An 18,329-nucleotide genomic window follows, 5' to 3' on the forward strand; every position below is an offset into this window, starting at 1 on the left:
ATCAAAGATATTGAATATGATCAAGAAAATGAGGAGAGATCAGGTCTCTGAATCCAGCATTAGCCATCGTAAAGACAGAGACCAGTTTTAACTAATAAATCGGATATTGCTGATAAACTTGCTGAACATTCTTATTCTTCTAATCATGTACCTCCATTCTAAACATATCAAGATCATCAGGAAAATATATCTATTCATTTCAATTCAGATAATGGGAAAGATTACAATGAAATACTTTCTATTGATCAATATCACGTCCAGAAGCACATACCAGAATTATGTTTTACAGACTCTTTTAAACATTTTTTATGACATGGGGAAATTTCCTTCTTCGTGGTGTGACGCTATAAGTGTCCCAATACACTAACCTGGACCAGGTCATACCGATCCTTCAAATCATCGACGAATTTCAGTAACAAGCTGCGTTTGCAAGAAAGCATGATCAATAATGGATTAGATACTGGCTAATATGCAATGTTGTTTGCATAAAAACCAATATTGCGTTTGGAATCATTTGTTTAAAAGCATACGGCACTACAAGGAAAGAGGACATTTTACAATATTTACACGATATTGGATTGCGAGCATGTTTGCCTCAATATAAATTAAATGTTTAAAATGACGGGCAATTTCAAGTCCGCGTGGGTTCTACACTGTCTGATCATATATAATCAGGATCAGGGGTTCCCACAAGGCAGTATTTTGTCTGTCACTATATTTAGCAGAAAGATTAACAGTTTATTAAAGGTTTTAACTGATCATGATTCAGTACATGGGTCTCTATTTGTGGATGATTTCACTTTCAGGATTGCATGCTTGTGCAATTATGTTTAAGGCACTTGATATGTTAAACGATTGTTCCAGACTCGAGGTGGGGAAGGGACCTATCTACCCGTCTCCATTTCTATAGTGCGCTTATCCGTTCTAAAGTCGATTATGGCAACGTTCTATTTTAAACTAGATTCTTTCTTCCATCAATGTCTGAAACGTTGTCTTGGCTCTTTTCGAAATTCTCCTGTTGATAGTCTTTACGTTGAGGCCGATGCGCTATCTTTAAAACATCACCGTGTCCAATCATCTTTACAAAGCATCACAAAACTATATTCTTATGAGTCCAACCCAGCATACAGCTGTGTTTTTAATCTTTATGAGGATCATTACAATGAAATCTCTAGTTCATTCGGTCTGTAGGAATAAGAATATAACCTTTCATTTCTGCTGCTAACATTGAGCTCGAAAATAGATCTCCTTCCCACCTGCTTCCTTTTCACCCTTGGCAATTGGTCACACAATAGGTGGATCTTACATTACCTAAATTAAAGAAATCTGAAATATAACTACAATATTCACAGGAATGTATTCATTTACGAAGCACTCGTGACACTATATTTACAGATAGATCCTAGTATGTTGACGTTGCCACTGGATCCAATATTCTGTCTCTCAGAATACCTGATAACTGTTTCATTTTACCACTGAAGAAAATGCCAGTTTAACAACTTTAAAATGAATCAATGTACAGTCTAAACACATGCTGGAGAACCGTGCAGGGAGCAGAAGGATTTACGTCCCCACACATTGACGGTTTCCTATTTTACACGCTCTCTCACGTCCAGTCGCAAACAAGACGACCGCTTTTTGCAAACCTGGAAAGATATCTATGATACACATTCAATGGTTCTCTGTAGAACTATTTACAAATAATTTAAAATCATTACTGAGCTTCCAAGAGGTCTTGATATCTGGCATACCCATGACATGCTTTGACTGAGTTTCTGTGAACGCATCATCAGTGATACACTCAGTGATCTTCAGCACATTCTACGTTGATTTACATTCATATAGTTACATTCATATACAGTTACATTCATACTGATATAAATACTATAATTGCTAAATATGTAACAGAACGGAACGTTACGATTAATGATGAATGCAGAAGATGCGAATGTTGTATTTGATATTTTGCAGTCGGGGTAAGTAGCATTACAAAAGGAAGATATATTTTAACGAGAATATTTAATGCACATATTATACATTGTTTTTCTATGAAAATCGATATAGTCATTTCTGATAGGTCAATCAGTCACAAACGATCACCTCCAAATCCGCCATTGCAATTGTGTCTGTGAGCATGTGGTGTTTTCCAGTCGTGACTCTCACGTCGAACAGTATGCCATCATTAGTTTACGTCGCCGGTATTTCCCTAAGTGCCTTTACATACAAAACGTTTTGTATTTTTATGAAGGTCACAATCTACAGACGTCCAATCTTTTCAATCAAGGTTTCACAATCAAAGGCTTGGTGAAGCCAGTCCAGAAGGACGTTAACAGGAATTTACGAAATATGAAACCTTGCTTGTCAGCGTGACGTTGGTACATGCAGTCATTACAGAACCCACACGTGTCACATTACACTTCTGTCTGTTCGATCTAACAATAATTACGGGAACATATTATACAGTGAAAACCAGTAATGATTTGTGCACGGTACGCTAGTAGTTAATTGGCTGTTCTTATGAAAATAATAGATAATAGAATCAAGAGTGCTTGTCAATATCTCTGTATTATGTATGATAATTGGTCGTTATAGAAGTTCCCCTGAGTTGCTTCCACACACATCAAACCAGTATATGTTCATCTTTGTGGATGTGGCAGAAGTGTTTTTGGATACGGTTCGCTTTGCATCGCAAAACACATTGTGAATCATTTGATTAGTTCTCTGCCCGTGGATAGGGTAAACACATTGGTAAATGCATGTAGTCTTCAACATGCAAGACGATTTGAAATAACACCCGTAAAGTTATCAATGTGTTCCATATATATGTAATATGTGAGAACTATTACGTAGGTGAGTTAGAGCATATGGCGTTCATTCGAACCCACGCCTCAAACAAAAGTTTGCTGACAAATTATTTCAGATCTTATCTACGTTTTACATACATACAACATTTATAACCTCATTCAAGTTTATGGTTTGGGTCTTACTTGCTGTAAGTTATCTGGAACATGTCGTGCAACCTTCTGACAAACACTCCGTGTCCCTATCGATAGCTAGTGAAAGCATGTTCATTCTCACAATCCAAAACGTTTGTTTGTTTGTTTAATGCGTTCGTCGTTACCGCTGGGTCTTTACGTGGCTGGGTCTGGACCAGACAATTCAGTGATTAAGATAATGAGCATCGATCTAAGATACGTTTATTTACACCAACCAAGACCACTCGATGTCCTGAGGATAGGTATACTGACGACAAATTCTAACCCGGCTGTTCACGGGCAACCGAATTCGATCGCCTCTAAGACAAGCAGTGAGGTAGCCATTCTACATGTGACATGTCTGGTAGCTGAAGATGAAAGGAATAAGAAACAGCTATTCGATATGTAGTTGATAGTTGTGTTTAGGACCCAACGTTTGCAGTGTTAGGAGTTTGTTGTGTTATAGTTTTGTTGATTGAATCGATTTTCAACATTTTCGGTAAACCTTCATTAAAGGGACACTGAACAAGAGCAATTCCCCGGGACTGGTTGCTGCTTTTGTTATTGTTTTTTTTCTCCGCGACTACCCGGATGATATCCCAGAATTCTCGAATGGGTCGCAATTTCTGCTGCGCCACTCGCAAGCGCATTTGGTAGTAGAAGTATAATGTGTATACCCTTACATTGATCAACAAAGATGAAATACAGTTTCGTTTTGGAATTAATTGGAAAATGTAATCATATTTTATACTCATTAATATTTCCATCTTCATTATTATGATCACACACACACACTAGCACACTAACACACACTAACACACACTAACACACACACACACATTATGCCCGTGATAGAACAAACCCCGCGAGGGGTGTGAGTGTTCCTGCATCGTGTATACTGCGCAGCCCGCAAGGGTGCCCACCAAACAGTCAATAGTTTTGTGGTTTCCTTTTCCTTAAAAGAAGTGGGATACAGTTCACTCGGTCAAGACGTGCTCAGCCCTGAGCAATGTCTGAAACACAGATAAGGTTGGTGATAGTCTGATAGTTGGGGTATTATCTATCTGAGAATGCTACTTCAAAGCATCCTGTAATGATCCATGTTAGAATTGATCTTCAGCAAACCGCCACTTCAAACACCAACACCAACACCACTATCACACCATGGTTTAGTCAAATACTGCATCCAATTTCCTGGAGGATTTCCCTTCACATAGGAGTAGCTAATGGGTCCAAGGGGTATTACTTGTCACTGAACGGGATGATCATACATACGCCACTACGTGTACTGCTATCAAAAGGAAGAACTGTCAAAATCCGAGGACGTCCTAGATGTAACTTTCGGGTGAATGAGTTTAGTTTTACGCCGCTTTTAGCAATATTCCAGCAGTATCAGAGGGGACACCAGAAATGGGCTTCACACATTGTACCCATGACTGTGGGGAATCGAACCCGGGTCTTTAGCGTGACGAGCGAATTCTCTAACCACAAAGTTACCCACCGCCCCTTTGGGGTACAAAGCAAACGAGGCAGGAAGTATGCATCCCAATTTACACCAACTGTGCTCCACTTCTTACCTATCTATTTCTTTACAAAATGTGCTGAAATTGACAAAAGCGTCAAATTAATTTATTTGGAATTTTGTCAACAAAGGGTAATGTACACTGTGATGTAGGCGTATGTAGGTGAATCTGTAATCAGACATTAGTGACCACTCAGACAAAATTCACTTTGAACCCATATGCAAAACAAATACAACAGAGACTAGAGCTAAATAAGGATGAATTATATACAAATATTTACGTGGTAAATGTATTTCCAAAGTTTACAATCATGCATTTTGACCGGCAGTAACAAGGCCTCAATATATTTATATTTTATTGGCGCTTCTATTAACTGTTTGTCTTGGCGAGGGACGTGAAACGGGGAGATATGCTGAGGAATTAGATTGATATGGCACGGCGGACACATAACGTTAGACTAAGGCTTAGTCTCTGAATAACTATAATTTTGATAGTAACAAACAAGCCCATTTATATTGAAAAGGAGCCCTAGGGAGACCAGAGATTCAGAACCTGAGGAAATCTAGACTTGCTTTATTTAGGGCTTTAGCACTGCAGAGAGGGCTTGGCAGTAGGGAAATTAATGTGGTTCAGGGACTGTGAGACAGACTAACATAACGTCTACATGTCTCCCTACACGCTGACACTCACTGAAATAATACAGGATGGCTGACAAGGTGGCGGTATTGCCGGCGCAGGGTCGTAACCCTGCAGAATGGGCCACTGCAATATATTCGGAAACAAACATCCTTCCATATTTTCAAAATGGAGGGTGAAGTAGTTTTATCATACTCCTATATCAACACCAACACGTCATTGAGTTACAGAATGGATCGGACGTGAAATGGGGTATAACGTCGGGTTCCATTATGAGTGAGTGAGTGAGGTGTGTGCATGGGTGCGCACCAACCACCACCTCCACCCCTTTTTTTTGTCCTGCCAGTTTTTTTAATGAACAATAAAAACAGGTGAAAATTAAATGTGCAACACCCCCACCACCACCACCACCACTTTCTCAAAAAGCTGTATCCGCCCCTGTATGTTAACCTCAAGGCCGAACTGTATGAAATAGGGTTAACTTCGTTTTCGCAGTTCTCAAAAACTGAAGTACTTTAGGCCATGAACACTTCAATCAAGTTTCGTGTAAAGGCAACTAGGCTTTCAATCAAGGTTTGATATTTATTATGAAAGGTCTAATGCCAACGCCGGCGAAACATCTGTTCCGATAATCTGTCCAAACCGACCACACTACAAAAATGGTATGAAATTGATGACATGAAGACATGGCATGAGAGATATAAGTACATTATATTATGACACGATGTTTACATAACATTAACATTCCCCCTAGTCACTGGACCATAATTTAACAGATATAAATGGTCTGGCTCGGGTGCCTCGTAAACCTGGAGCGATTGTTCATATCACTAGGGGGCGGTGGGGTAGCCTAGTGGTTAAAGCGTTCGCTCGTCACGCCGAAGACCCGGGTTCGATTCCCCACATGAGTACAATGTGGGAAGCATATTTCTGGTGTCCCCGGCTGTGATATAGCTGAAATATTGTTAAAAGCGGCGTAAAACTGAACTCACTCACTCACTCATATCACTAGGGAGTCTGTTTCACACGCAACTGTATCATCAGCCGCCCTCATGCGGCAGGCGAATATTGTCGACAGTAGCGTCAGGCAACACAAGGCACAAAGTGTTAGTGGTGAGTAGTACCAGCAGACAACGGGCATGCTGTTATAACCTCTGTTGTCATCAGCCCGATTTTTATAATTCATTCCAATAATTTTACATAATTCATAATTATTCACCTCTACCCCTAATATATCTCGACAGATATTGAAGACATATTATGCTCTAACACGGGTGGTTTGAACATATTGTAATCGTACAGTGGACTCAGACGCGAGCTGAGATGTCTAATGATCCGGATTACCACTGTGTTGTAATACCCTTACATAGGATAGACTTCTGACATGTTTGTTGCCAATGGTCCCAAGGAACCTACACCCCATCTTATGCACAAGCAAACACCACCAGACTTACAACACCGCCATGTCCCATGTTTGTGATGGCTTGCATTTTTAAAATTTGATAAAATATAGATTAGAGCAATATTGATTTTCTGAAAAAGATAATCAGTCGGATGTACTTTGACACGTTCAATGCCAGGTTTCTGGTTCATCGATCACATCAACGTCTGCTTTGTTTAAAAACCGCCGTCTAATGGCAGGAGTGGTGCTTTGTGGCATGGAATTGTAAATACTCACTCTGTGTGGCAAATCGTGTGAATGGCGGGTGCTACCGAAGGGGGCAGGACGTGCTTACCCTTTAAAGCCAACATAGATTTCCACTTGATTATGGATATATTTTTTCACATGTTGGTTGGTCGTTGTTTAACACCGTACTCAGCAATATTCCAGTTATATGGCGGCGGTCTGTAAATAATCGAGTTTGGGGGCGCGGTGGGCGAGCTGTCTGAGGGGCCAGGCTAGTAATCCAGCGAGCTTGGAGGTGACGGGATCGAGCCCACCTGTGACCCGGTGTAAGAAACCTTGGAGTCAACTTTGTGTGCAGACTCCTTCAGTGTTGTCACAACCCCTAGTGTACAGTACACAACCCTGTGCACTTACAAGAACCCACGAATCCGTTGGTATATGACCAGATGGTGGCCACATGAATACGTGCAAACACCTAGTTGCGGGTACAGCAACGTACAGTGAACTTGGACAAAGTACTGTGACTATGTGTCCCAGTCCACCCAGCTGTGAATGGGTACCTCGTAAGGATGGAAAAGCCACATTAACTCGGTGCGCCTAGTATGCAGCAAGAGTTGTATAATCCCCAGGGAGTTGAGATTGAAAAATACGATGTGCCGTTGTGATGGACATCCAATGATCGAGGGAAAACAAAGTGCCTTTGAGCAGTTGTACTGGATATCGGCGCTGTACAAATGTATTGTATGTATGTATGTATGTATGTATGTATGTATGTATGTATGTATGTATGTATGTATGTATGTATGTATGTATGTATGTATGTATGTATGTATGTATGTATGTATGTATGTATGTATGTATGTATGTATGTATGTATGTATGTATGTATGTATGGACCAGACAATCCAGTGATCAACATCATGAGCATTTACCTGCGCATATTGGATACGATGACATGTGTCAACCAAGCCAGCGAGTCTGACCACCCGATCCCGTTAGTCGCTTCTTACGACTATCATGGGTTACTGAAGGATCTTCATGGGTTTCTCACAATATTATATATTTTGGCGTATTTTGGCCTTTATACTAAATGGAATTTGTTTCTGGAATCACGACTGGGTAATCGTTTGCTGTGATATTTTATATAATTCTAAAATAACTGATAACTGATGTTATTATCATGTATTGTGTATTACTATAGAGTGCTTCGTCCTTTCGATCGAGATTACCCACAATGCATCAGCGTCGGCATTTTGGTAGGCACGCTACTAGTACTCAGAAGTCATTTCACTGCATTTCTCATCATTGTTCTCTCGCATACCATTCGACTACTCGGGATTATCAACGATGCAGAATTATAAGGCGACACTCGATAAGCAGGCACATGCAAGGTATTTGGAAAAACAATAGCGGACATTGGAGATGTGGATCCATATCAGATCGATAAGAGTGAATGGAGCGTGGATCATGCTTTGTTTCCGAATGTGACCTATCTGGACCTCGTGAACTATCTTATCTTTCATCCAAGTCCTTATTATACCATGCAAGACTTTCAAAACTACAAGAGTTTAGAGGCTTACGATCGTTTTGTGTGCGGTTGGGTGAGGGAAGTGTCAGTACACGAGAACAGGACAGCTCAGAAGTCGAGAAAAATTATGAAGGCAAGAGTTATCCATTCACAGTCCCCGTCGGATCCAAGCTTACATCCTTGGATCATATGTGATGACAACAGGATTGTCTCAGCTCACTGCAACTGTAAAGCCGGACTTGGTGAGAGCTGTTCTCATGTTGCATCAGTGTTATTTTACTTAGAAGCTACAGTAAGACTGCGGGAAGTCAGTACAGTCACCCACCAGCCCCAGCTTACTGGATGCTTCCAACATCAAGGACATCTGTGGAGTATGCCCCACTGCATAAAACTGATTTCACTTCGTCCAAATCCCTGAAGAAACAACTGGACAAGAAGATTTGTGAAGCCCAAAGAAGGTGTTGATACAGAGATTCCATGTAGGACACCTGTCAAGAAGATGCACAGTAAAGTCTCCACGTCAAGACTCAACACTTTTTTTGATGCAATCAAGGATGAGGAGCCGGTCTGTCTCTCTGTAAACAGGACATACAGTAAGCTGTACACACCAAGAAGCCTGCAGACCCAGTACCCCCTTGTGTTGACAGAACTTTTTGATGCAAGCTGTGTTACTATGTCCAAAGAAGATCGCCTACAGCATTGCAGAAACATTTTGTCGAAAGTAACTGTATCAGAGGAAGAAGCAGCAAATGTTGAATCTGCAACCAAGGATCAGGCGGATTCACCTATGTGGTATCGCTTTCGTGCGGGTCGCATAACAGCTTCACGGATGAAAGCAGCGTGTTCAACTCCCTGTGAGGACCCTTCATTAAGTCTTCTGGGATGTATTTGCTATCCGACAGAAACAAAGTTCACCAATGCTGCTACACTTTGGGGATGTGGTCATGAGGAGACAGCTCGTCAAAAATACAACAAGGTTGTCGCCGTTGATCATCAGAATTTTAGATGCGACACAAGTGGTCTTCATATAAATCCTAAGTTTCCGTACCTGGGGGCGTCGCCAGATGGGCTGGTTGACTGTGATTGCTGCGGGACAGGATGTCTTGAAGTCAAGTGTTCTTTCTGCATGAAAGATGAAAAAGTCAGAGGAGGGAAAGGTTCATGTCTGGAAGAGACTGTCACTGGTCTACAACTGAATAAGAATCACCCATACTATTTCCAAGTTCAGACTGAAATTTATGTATGTGATGTGGACTATTGTGACTTTGTGATGTGGACAACTGAGGACATCTTTGTTCAGAGGATCGAACCTAATCCTGAACTGTGGCAGAATATTGTTGAGAAGTCAGCAAGGTTGTTTTCCACAGTTGTCTTACCAGAACTTGTTGGAAAATACTACAGTGCAAGAATATCCTCTGAAGAAGTGTCAGTGAATGCTGAAGCCAACAACTCTACTTCAAGTACACCTCGAACAGACGTCGATTCAAGAAAGAAGGCCCCAAAGAAGAAAACCCTGCAAGAAATTTCACTGAACACCAGGCCAAACAATCCAACCCCAAGCACTTCCGGAACGACAGTAAAGTCTACATCCAAAAAAGCCGCAACACGCCCAAAGAAGACAGTATCAAAGAAAAACTTGTCCCTTCATCTCAAACCACCCAAGACATTGAACTGGATACATCAGATGAAAACATTAGACTGTATTGTATTTGTGCTGGTGCAAAACAGGGGCGGATGATTGCCTGCGAATCAGATGATTGTCCAAATGAACCCTTTGAGTGGTTTCACTTCAAATGTATGAAGTTGAAGATTGAACCTAAGGGTGATTGGTTCTGTCCTGATTGCCAAGAAAGACAGTTTCTGACCAATGTTCAAGGGAAGCGTTAGTTATTGTCGACTTTGTATCAGAGCAAGCATCAATGATGTGTCTGTACAATAGCTTTGTATGAATTCACAGTGGAAAGAAAATGTTTTGGTAGTGACACTGAATAACGTTTGAAAAAAAAATACTGTAGCAGTGACACTGAATCGCAAATGAAAAAACATACTGACAATGAATACTCAAGAAAATTTATAGTTGCTATTGCCGCACACACAAAATGAAGGAAGAAAAACAACCAAAACATGATGAGAAATCCAATCTGCAGTTTTCTCAGTCTTTATTGATGAGAAATCCAAGCTGCACTGATGAGCCTTGGGGAGGCGAAACATGTTTATTGCATAGGGAATCATTAACAGGGCTCGATTTAAGAGGTGTTTACCTACTTGCACCAGGTGCAACCTAAGATAAAGACCCAGTTGCAACGTCAGAGGTTTCGGTGCACATAAACATATTTCCGTGATGTAGTACCTACGAAACTATAGCCACACAGAGCTGTCATACCCGAGACGTGTCTATGAATAGCAATGCTTCAGTGCCATAGCTATTCAGAGTATAGAAGAATAATGAGCTGACATACCAATGCCTATAATGTTAGAATTATTGTTGATTGATTTCTCAAAAAAAAATTACTTGCACCATGTGCAAGTTAGACTCATAACTTAGGTTGCACTTAGTAATATTGGGTTGCACCAGTGCAAGGGACAAAGCACTAAATCAAGCCCACATTAAGATCTGAAAGTACAAAGCACATTAATATATTCTTTCATTCCTACATTATCATGATAACATACATTTGCATAAACATCATACATTACAATGGTAGACATGGATCTCTGTAAAACCACTTTCATTCATTCTTCAGTAAAGTTTGTTTTTACTGTTAACAGAATTTGTCACTCAAACATGTTTCGCCCTCCCAGGGCTCATCAGTGCAGCTTGGGTTATCCAATCATGAAATAAGAATTTGTTTTCTTATCAAATTGGGATAAACTGCAGACACGGTTTTTTTTAACTTGTTTTGTTTTGTCTTTTTTTTCCCCTTTTTCCTTTAATTAATATTAATCAAGCCCTGTGACAATGTAACTGAAACGAGCTTCTGCAAGCAAACCATTGGTGGTTAGTCGAATGGTACAACAGAGCGGCACAAATTAGTTAGTGAACAACAAACTGTGACTATCTTGTCCTGTATTACATACTCTTCTTCAGGTTTAGAAATTAGATAGTCAATTGGTGGCACGAAGGATCATGAACTTCTGCCTGACTGTTCCAATAACCCTTTCAACATGTGTAAGACTTTGGTAATTGCTGTGGTTGCGTAACAATTACGTCTCACGGGAAAAGGGATGGGCAAGTGTGTCTATTCGCGAAGTGCTCCAGTCAAAGATGACACAACACAAAAAGACAGTAATAATATGTATTAAAATAAAAGTCTTGGTAACAGAGTTGCAAGTTCCGACTGCACAGTCCAGGTGAAACCTAAAAAACAAGTTGGCTTGTTGTCACCTCGACAGTGCAGGCAGAAAGAGCCATTGTGATACAATTATGAAAATCAACAATAATCCGACTGATATATAGGATGTGACGACAATACTTATTAGGGGAAACAATATTATTAAAGGACAAATAAATACAATATTGGTACAAAGGCATATGTGCATATATGAGCACACAATCCCATAGAGTATTTACATAAATAACTTTAATTATATAACCCGAAAGAATCGTCACACCCCTCCTATCAGAGGATTTACATAGGGCCCCACCTGAGATGAGGTGAAAGTCACATTCACTTTAAGGGCCAATGGGAAATATAAAAATACATATATATACACAAAGTGGGGCAAAATATATACCCAACACATCTGGAATATATGAAAACCGGTTTGATTGATATAAACAATTGCCACGACAGAACACCTCGCCTGTACGACACATGTGGCTAAGGGAAATGGGGTTCGACTGCCTGTTGGATGATCATACTAGTCAATATGAGGCTAGCTCCAACAGAATGTCGATTCACCCAGTAGGTGACGCGTCTACTCACAGATGCAGGTTGAAGCTTAGCTCGCCCAGAAGGTCCTTGCGCAGACCTTTGATTTCATCGTCCACCATTGGAAATACTCTGGTAGGTGATGTGGTAGTTGTTGCCTGAAGTCCTGCTGGACCAGCAGTCAGGCTAGAAACCTCTGGATGGGTCGTAGTTGCAGTCTGCCCCTCTTCGTGAGTGATTGGGATGACGTTGGGCAGCAATCGTAGCGTGTAATTCAACTGACGTTTGAGTTGAACGGCTTGTTGAAGTGATTTAATGCCATTGTCTAGGTAGAAGGTGCATCAAATTACCCTGAAGGAAGGGTGAAGGAAGCTCACGATAGGCTTGGTTACCCATGTGTATAAGCACGGGCCATGAAATTGCCAAACTGTAGAACCCTCCACTGATTTTTATTATGGTTGAACAGGAATCGCAGATACTTCCTGGACCCTGGGTGGATTGGCATATGCAGATATGCATCCCTTAAATCGATGCTTGCCAGAAAGTTGTTCTGTCTTTTCATCTGCTTCAGCTGTAGAAGGTAGAGAATTCCGAACTTCTCTGTCTTCAATAAGTAATCATTGTTGAACGTCTTCATATTAGTCTGGACTTTTCTGATAAATTGTTCTTGGGAACCAAGAAAATTGGGGAGCAGAACCCTGGGTCGAGTGCCTCTTGAGGTTTATTGCTTCTTTGGATAGAAGTGACTCTATCGCATATGTGAGCTTGGGTTACAGGGTTTCTGCGTAATGTATCTGTGGAAGATAGAGGGAGCGGTGGAGTCGTTTTCACTGGATGGTATATCTATTCCTAAAGATTTGTGTGATGAATGGGTCTTCCAGAAGGTCCCACTTTGGCCAATACTTCCTTGTCTACGTAGCAAGGTGAGTCCCGCCGATGCTGAGCAGATCTGGTAGGAGATAGACTCCTGGTACTTCTCCTGGATGACCATGGACAAAAGCATATGTTCTTTGTTGGACTGTGGATCTTTGAAGTGTGATATCATCGCCTTGTTGATGGATCTGGACATGGTGAGGCCCAGGAGGACTCGTCTGATAATAGTATCAAGCTGAGCTGCATTCTGGTAGCTTTGGTTCTTGATGACTTGCAAAGTTGCTCCAGTCGGTGGTAAGGTGAAGGAGGACGATCCTTCGATGGGGAAGCTATGGTTAACACGTCTGCAATCCATTTAGGTATTTATCATCGTAGATTGGTGTTGGCCCTTCATGATACGATTCTAACCCTGTTGGCACTAATATGAGAGTTCGAAGAGTGACAGGCTTGGTCAAGTGCATCCGCTGCACATATGCAGCTTGGAATGTGTTGGGGTGAGTTGCTTTTTTTCTATTGAAGGGGAACACAAGCACTTGATTTTCCACTACTATTCGCAAATGAGATCAGATAAGCAATCAGTATGAGTCAGGATAAGTGTTTGCACTTAATCAATTGATATCTACCACTAAACGATAAAACCAATTAAGTATGATTTGTACCGGAAAATATGACTGCTCCCTTGTGAAAGACAATCTGAAATATCTCCCTTGTTTGACCTTGAGCCATGAAGTTGGGGAATAATCACAAAGATTTTGATTGTTAAACATATCCAAGACTTTTTTTATTGTGCTGCATTTCTTTTGTCACGTATTATGCTCATTTTCAGTCATTTGTAATCAGATAAATCCCAAGCATGCAAGACATTTTCTCAAAGAGTTCAATAGTCCAAACAGCTGTCTGCAAGACGCCATTTTGGGAAGAGGGAGCGTTAATTGTTTCATAATGTTTTTGTATTATTCTAAAATTATGTATTTTTTGTCTTTTCATGAACCTGTAAATCACTATTTATGAAAATTATAGGTGTGTAATGAATGGCAATACAAAGATGGAAGGGGAAACGCTGAAAATAGTATGTCATAGTTGATGTACTGCGCATGCGCACAAAATACAAAATTTGAGGTGCCTCCATATCTGAAAGTATTTCAGATATGTTCTTTTATATGATGACCGATTTTGGTGCTTTTATCATCAAATGCACAAATCTTATGTAAAATTGATCTTAGCCGCTCCACTATTACTAGCAACTGACAGTGTCACCAATGTATCAAAATTCCAATCATTCTGTCGCAAAGCTCTTACTTTATTTTTCTCAAGTTCTCTGTAATTTAATTTTCCATATTCGACCGCAGGAAACGTAGATATCACCTTTCCAATGAAGACTGCCAATTCTCTAATTGTAATTTTTCTTGTCATGTAGGAGCTTATGTCCTAAAAACACCAAAGTGCTTGCCTTCTCATCATCCATGATTACCTTCATTCTGACAGAGTCAATGGTAAATCCTAGAAACTTGATCTATTGACAGGGTGTAAGTTGAGATTTGTTAACATTCACTGTGAACCCAAGTTTTGTGAACAATGTGATGGCACTGAATCCATTTTCTGTACAAAGTGATTTATTTTCGTCTGAAATCAAACTGTCATCTATATAACCTAGGCAATTTATGCCTTTCTGTTTCAGAGATGAATAAATTACTTTTGTCAGTTTTGTAAAGATACGAGGGGCCGATGCCAGACCATTTGGCAGACAGGTAAATTGATACAAATTCTCATTGAATCGAAATCTCAAATATTTTCTGTGTTAGTTGTGTATGTTCACAGAGTAATATGCATACTGTAAATCAACAGATAGCATGTATGTCTCTTTCGTGACAAGTGACAAGGCTGTTTCCAGTGAATCCATTTTGAAACGATGGTATTGTACATGTTTGTTCAATTCTTTAAGATTCAATATCATTCTAAAAGAACCTCTCTCTTGTCTCTCAGAAATATATTTGAAACAAATTGCCCAGTTTCACTGTGAACTTTTTCAATAACATTATGATCAAGAAATTGTTTTATTTGTTCGGAGACAAACTTTCTTTCTTTCTTACTGAATTGTATTGGTTTTGGTTCTGATTTTTGCACGGGTAATTCATTATCAATAAATTCCAGTTTTACTCCCGATACAAACTGTAAAATTATCTTATCACTTGTCAGTTTAGCCCATTCATGGGTACAATGTTTCAAGCTACCGGCCATATTTGTGTTATTCTGATCAATATCTGGCATATCCGAGGTACACTCACCTACCTGAGTGGCTCTATCCTCCAGCTCGCTGGGGTCGTCTACTCCCCCCTCCCTCTTTTTTGAAAGTGTTTCTTGAACCGGAACGAATTGAACTGGTTCGGTCCGTTCTCTAAAAAAGAGTTTGTCTGGGAGGCGTCCTGAGGGAAACTATCATAGCTCTGTGACCGTCCAAAACCTCTACCTCGTCCCCGAAAACCGAAGTTATAGGGTCGATTGCGATTGAAACCACAGGTCCAACGTCTCCTCGGAAATCTTCCGCCTCTGGCACCAAGACGATGTGCGACACCGAGATCTTTGAGATTTTTCACAACTTCGTCACCAAACAGTAGTTCGGGTGTGCTGCATGATGCGGGCGAGCAAAGCGCTCTATATTCCGCCGCAATGTCAAATCGCAAAAACTCTTTGCGTTTCTGAACTGTAGTAAGTTGGTATATCCCATAATGTTCAACACGTCCCCGAGTAAGGTAAGCATCTTCTCGAAGTGGGCTTTAGCAAGCTCTGATTTGTTTGTAAACAGCAATTCCATCGCGCGGACCGCAGCCGTCGAACTTTTGACAACACCATTTTGTATTTTCTGCATTTTTGTGTCAACCGCACGTGCGTGACCCGAAACATTGTCCCATATCAGTTTATTGAGTTCAGGAACTTGCAGTTGCGGGCAATTCGCCGGCTTCAGGTGAGTTTTCATTCGCTCATTCACAGTAGATTCATTTTTGACTTCCTTGTTCGGTTGCAGATCAAATAAAGAGGACACAATGCCAACAAGGTATTCTGGGATATTATCCCCTTTCTCTGCAGCTAAACCCAGACTTTCTGTCAGCTGATCAATGCCATTGATATCACTATTTTCACTGCACATTTTGTCGGAATCAATATCGTCATTGTGTTTGTCAAGCAAAGCTGCAACAGGGTCTTGCGTGGAAGAGTTGACAGGTAATTGTCCCGAATCTAGACCGTAACCATCATCATCCTCATAATATTCAACTTCGTCACGACAGTTGTTGTCATAAAGACCCTCACTCAGTTTAGTGAAATCATTTTCCATGTTTCCGCTGAGCTGGCTCAAACAAGAGTTCATTTTCTTCATTTCCGACAACATGACCATCATTGTCGTGTCAAGTGACACGGGGAGTGAATCGTCTTTAGATTGTTTTGAGGTAGACATAGACGTAGATTTTGTTGATTTTTGCGAGTCAACTTTACTCTTCGATTTCTCGTCAGATTTGGCGCTTTTCTTCCCACGTGGGGACGAGAGCATGGCGTCAGCCATGTTCATGAAACTGATTTCGAACGAAATACTTCTCTGAATGTACACACGAATCTTCAAAGTTTTGTTATGACACCTCGGGTCATAAACAGGCTCGCCTCAAATACGTGAGTATTTGAATCAAATATAAAGACACCTCAGGTCTTTTCATCCAAATACGAGCTCGCTCAAATGCGTCTGATCATTAGCGCGAGTCGCGAGTGCTCTGACTAGCGCATGCTCACTTGCCATCTCATGTGACCTTCGGCACGAGACTGGTTGGTAGAATTACTTATCCTGCTAACAACATAACTATGCATTGAAATTTAATACAGAAGACCTAGTTGCAATATGGAAGCAAACTGAGGTTCTTACCTAAAAAACAAGTTGGCTTGTTGTCACCTCGACAGTGCAGGCAGAAAGAGGAAGATTTCAGGCTTGGGGGTCCCACGCTCCCTCTTGCCCCTGTCATGTGACAACATAGCCCCTGGGGATTGGCTAAAAAAAACTGTTGCTATGGAACCCATGGCACCAGTGCCTTGAGCCCCAGAACCCTATCAGATAACTGGTAAAGGGCAGGATATTGGGTTACTTGTGCAAGGGACTAGGACAAAATATCCAGCCTTTACACATGTATGCGAACATTTGCAATTGTCCTTGTTCCTTCTACCTCTGGTCCACACATTTGCTGTTTTCCCTTCATGAATGCAGGATATTTCACTTCAGCGCCAATAAGAACAACTAATTCTTTAATGTCAAACCCTCTGTCAGCTAGAATAATGTCACCATTGCTGAGATAGTCAAGAAAGTTTGAGTGGGCAGTCACAAACTTGTCACTGGTTCTTCCACCCTATCCTTTGGAAATATAACTCACAGACCCTTGTGGGGTAATTCCAATTAAGTATTTGGGAGTATTGTGGTGCTTGTAGCTGGACCAAGTTTGTGTTCTTGCTGTCAGATTTGAGGGGCGATCAATAAAAACTTCAAAGCAATCAATAATGCAGGTAACTTGCTTTCCAAAGTGTTTTCGAAAAACCATTGGCATTGTCTCGTAAAGTTCATCCCTGTCTGGCCAACGCACTAGAGACCCCATGGTATCATGCATCAAGTGCAATGTATCTAAGAAAACCTTTGACACTGTGGTTCGCGAAACACCAAAACGATAGCTGAGATCTGTAATTGGTAAATTAAGTCGCAGTCTCGTGAGTGTCAGAATTATTTTCTGGAATTTGTTCAGTGAGCTATTTCTATTTTCATGCATATCGGGTGCTAGAAGGTTGAACAGTTCCATCAGAATTGTAAAACGTGGTAAACCTGTGTAATATTTCACTTTATCATTGTCATCTTCAAAATCCTCAGGTAAATTGGCTTTCATTTTATGTACAATATTCTGCAATCACTCATTCTGCTCTTTCAATCTTGCATTCTCAAATTCCAACTCGGAAATTCTTTGATTTGCAATTTCAAGCTTTTCTGCATCTGTTAACTCAGTATCGGTTGCTTCTGTACTGCCAACACCATCAGCTTCGTCTGCACATGGAGGTTCAGAAAACGAGGCGCTTAGTTCCAAAAGAGACATTGCAGCTTCATTCATCTTAATTGTCTGTTTTCGGTTTTGTAACCTCTCGTGGCGGATCGCCGACTTGGTTGGAGATTTCACATCATATCCCAGATTCTTGTTCGGAACCCAGTCTGGGTTTGTTTCATCATACTTGTTTCTTGCACCTGAAATATCATACGCAAATGTTAAACACTAACATTTA

The sequence above is a fragment of the Haliotis rubra genome, unplaced genomic scaffold, assembly GCF_003918875.1.
Source record: "Haliotis rubra isolate DU_JTF1 unplaced genomic scaffold, ASM391887v1 Scf1038, whole genome shotgun sequence".
In the NCBI taxonomy this organism is placed as follows: Eukaryota; Metazoa; Mollusca; class Gastropoda; order Lepetellida; family Haliotidae; genus Haliotis; species Haliotis rubra.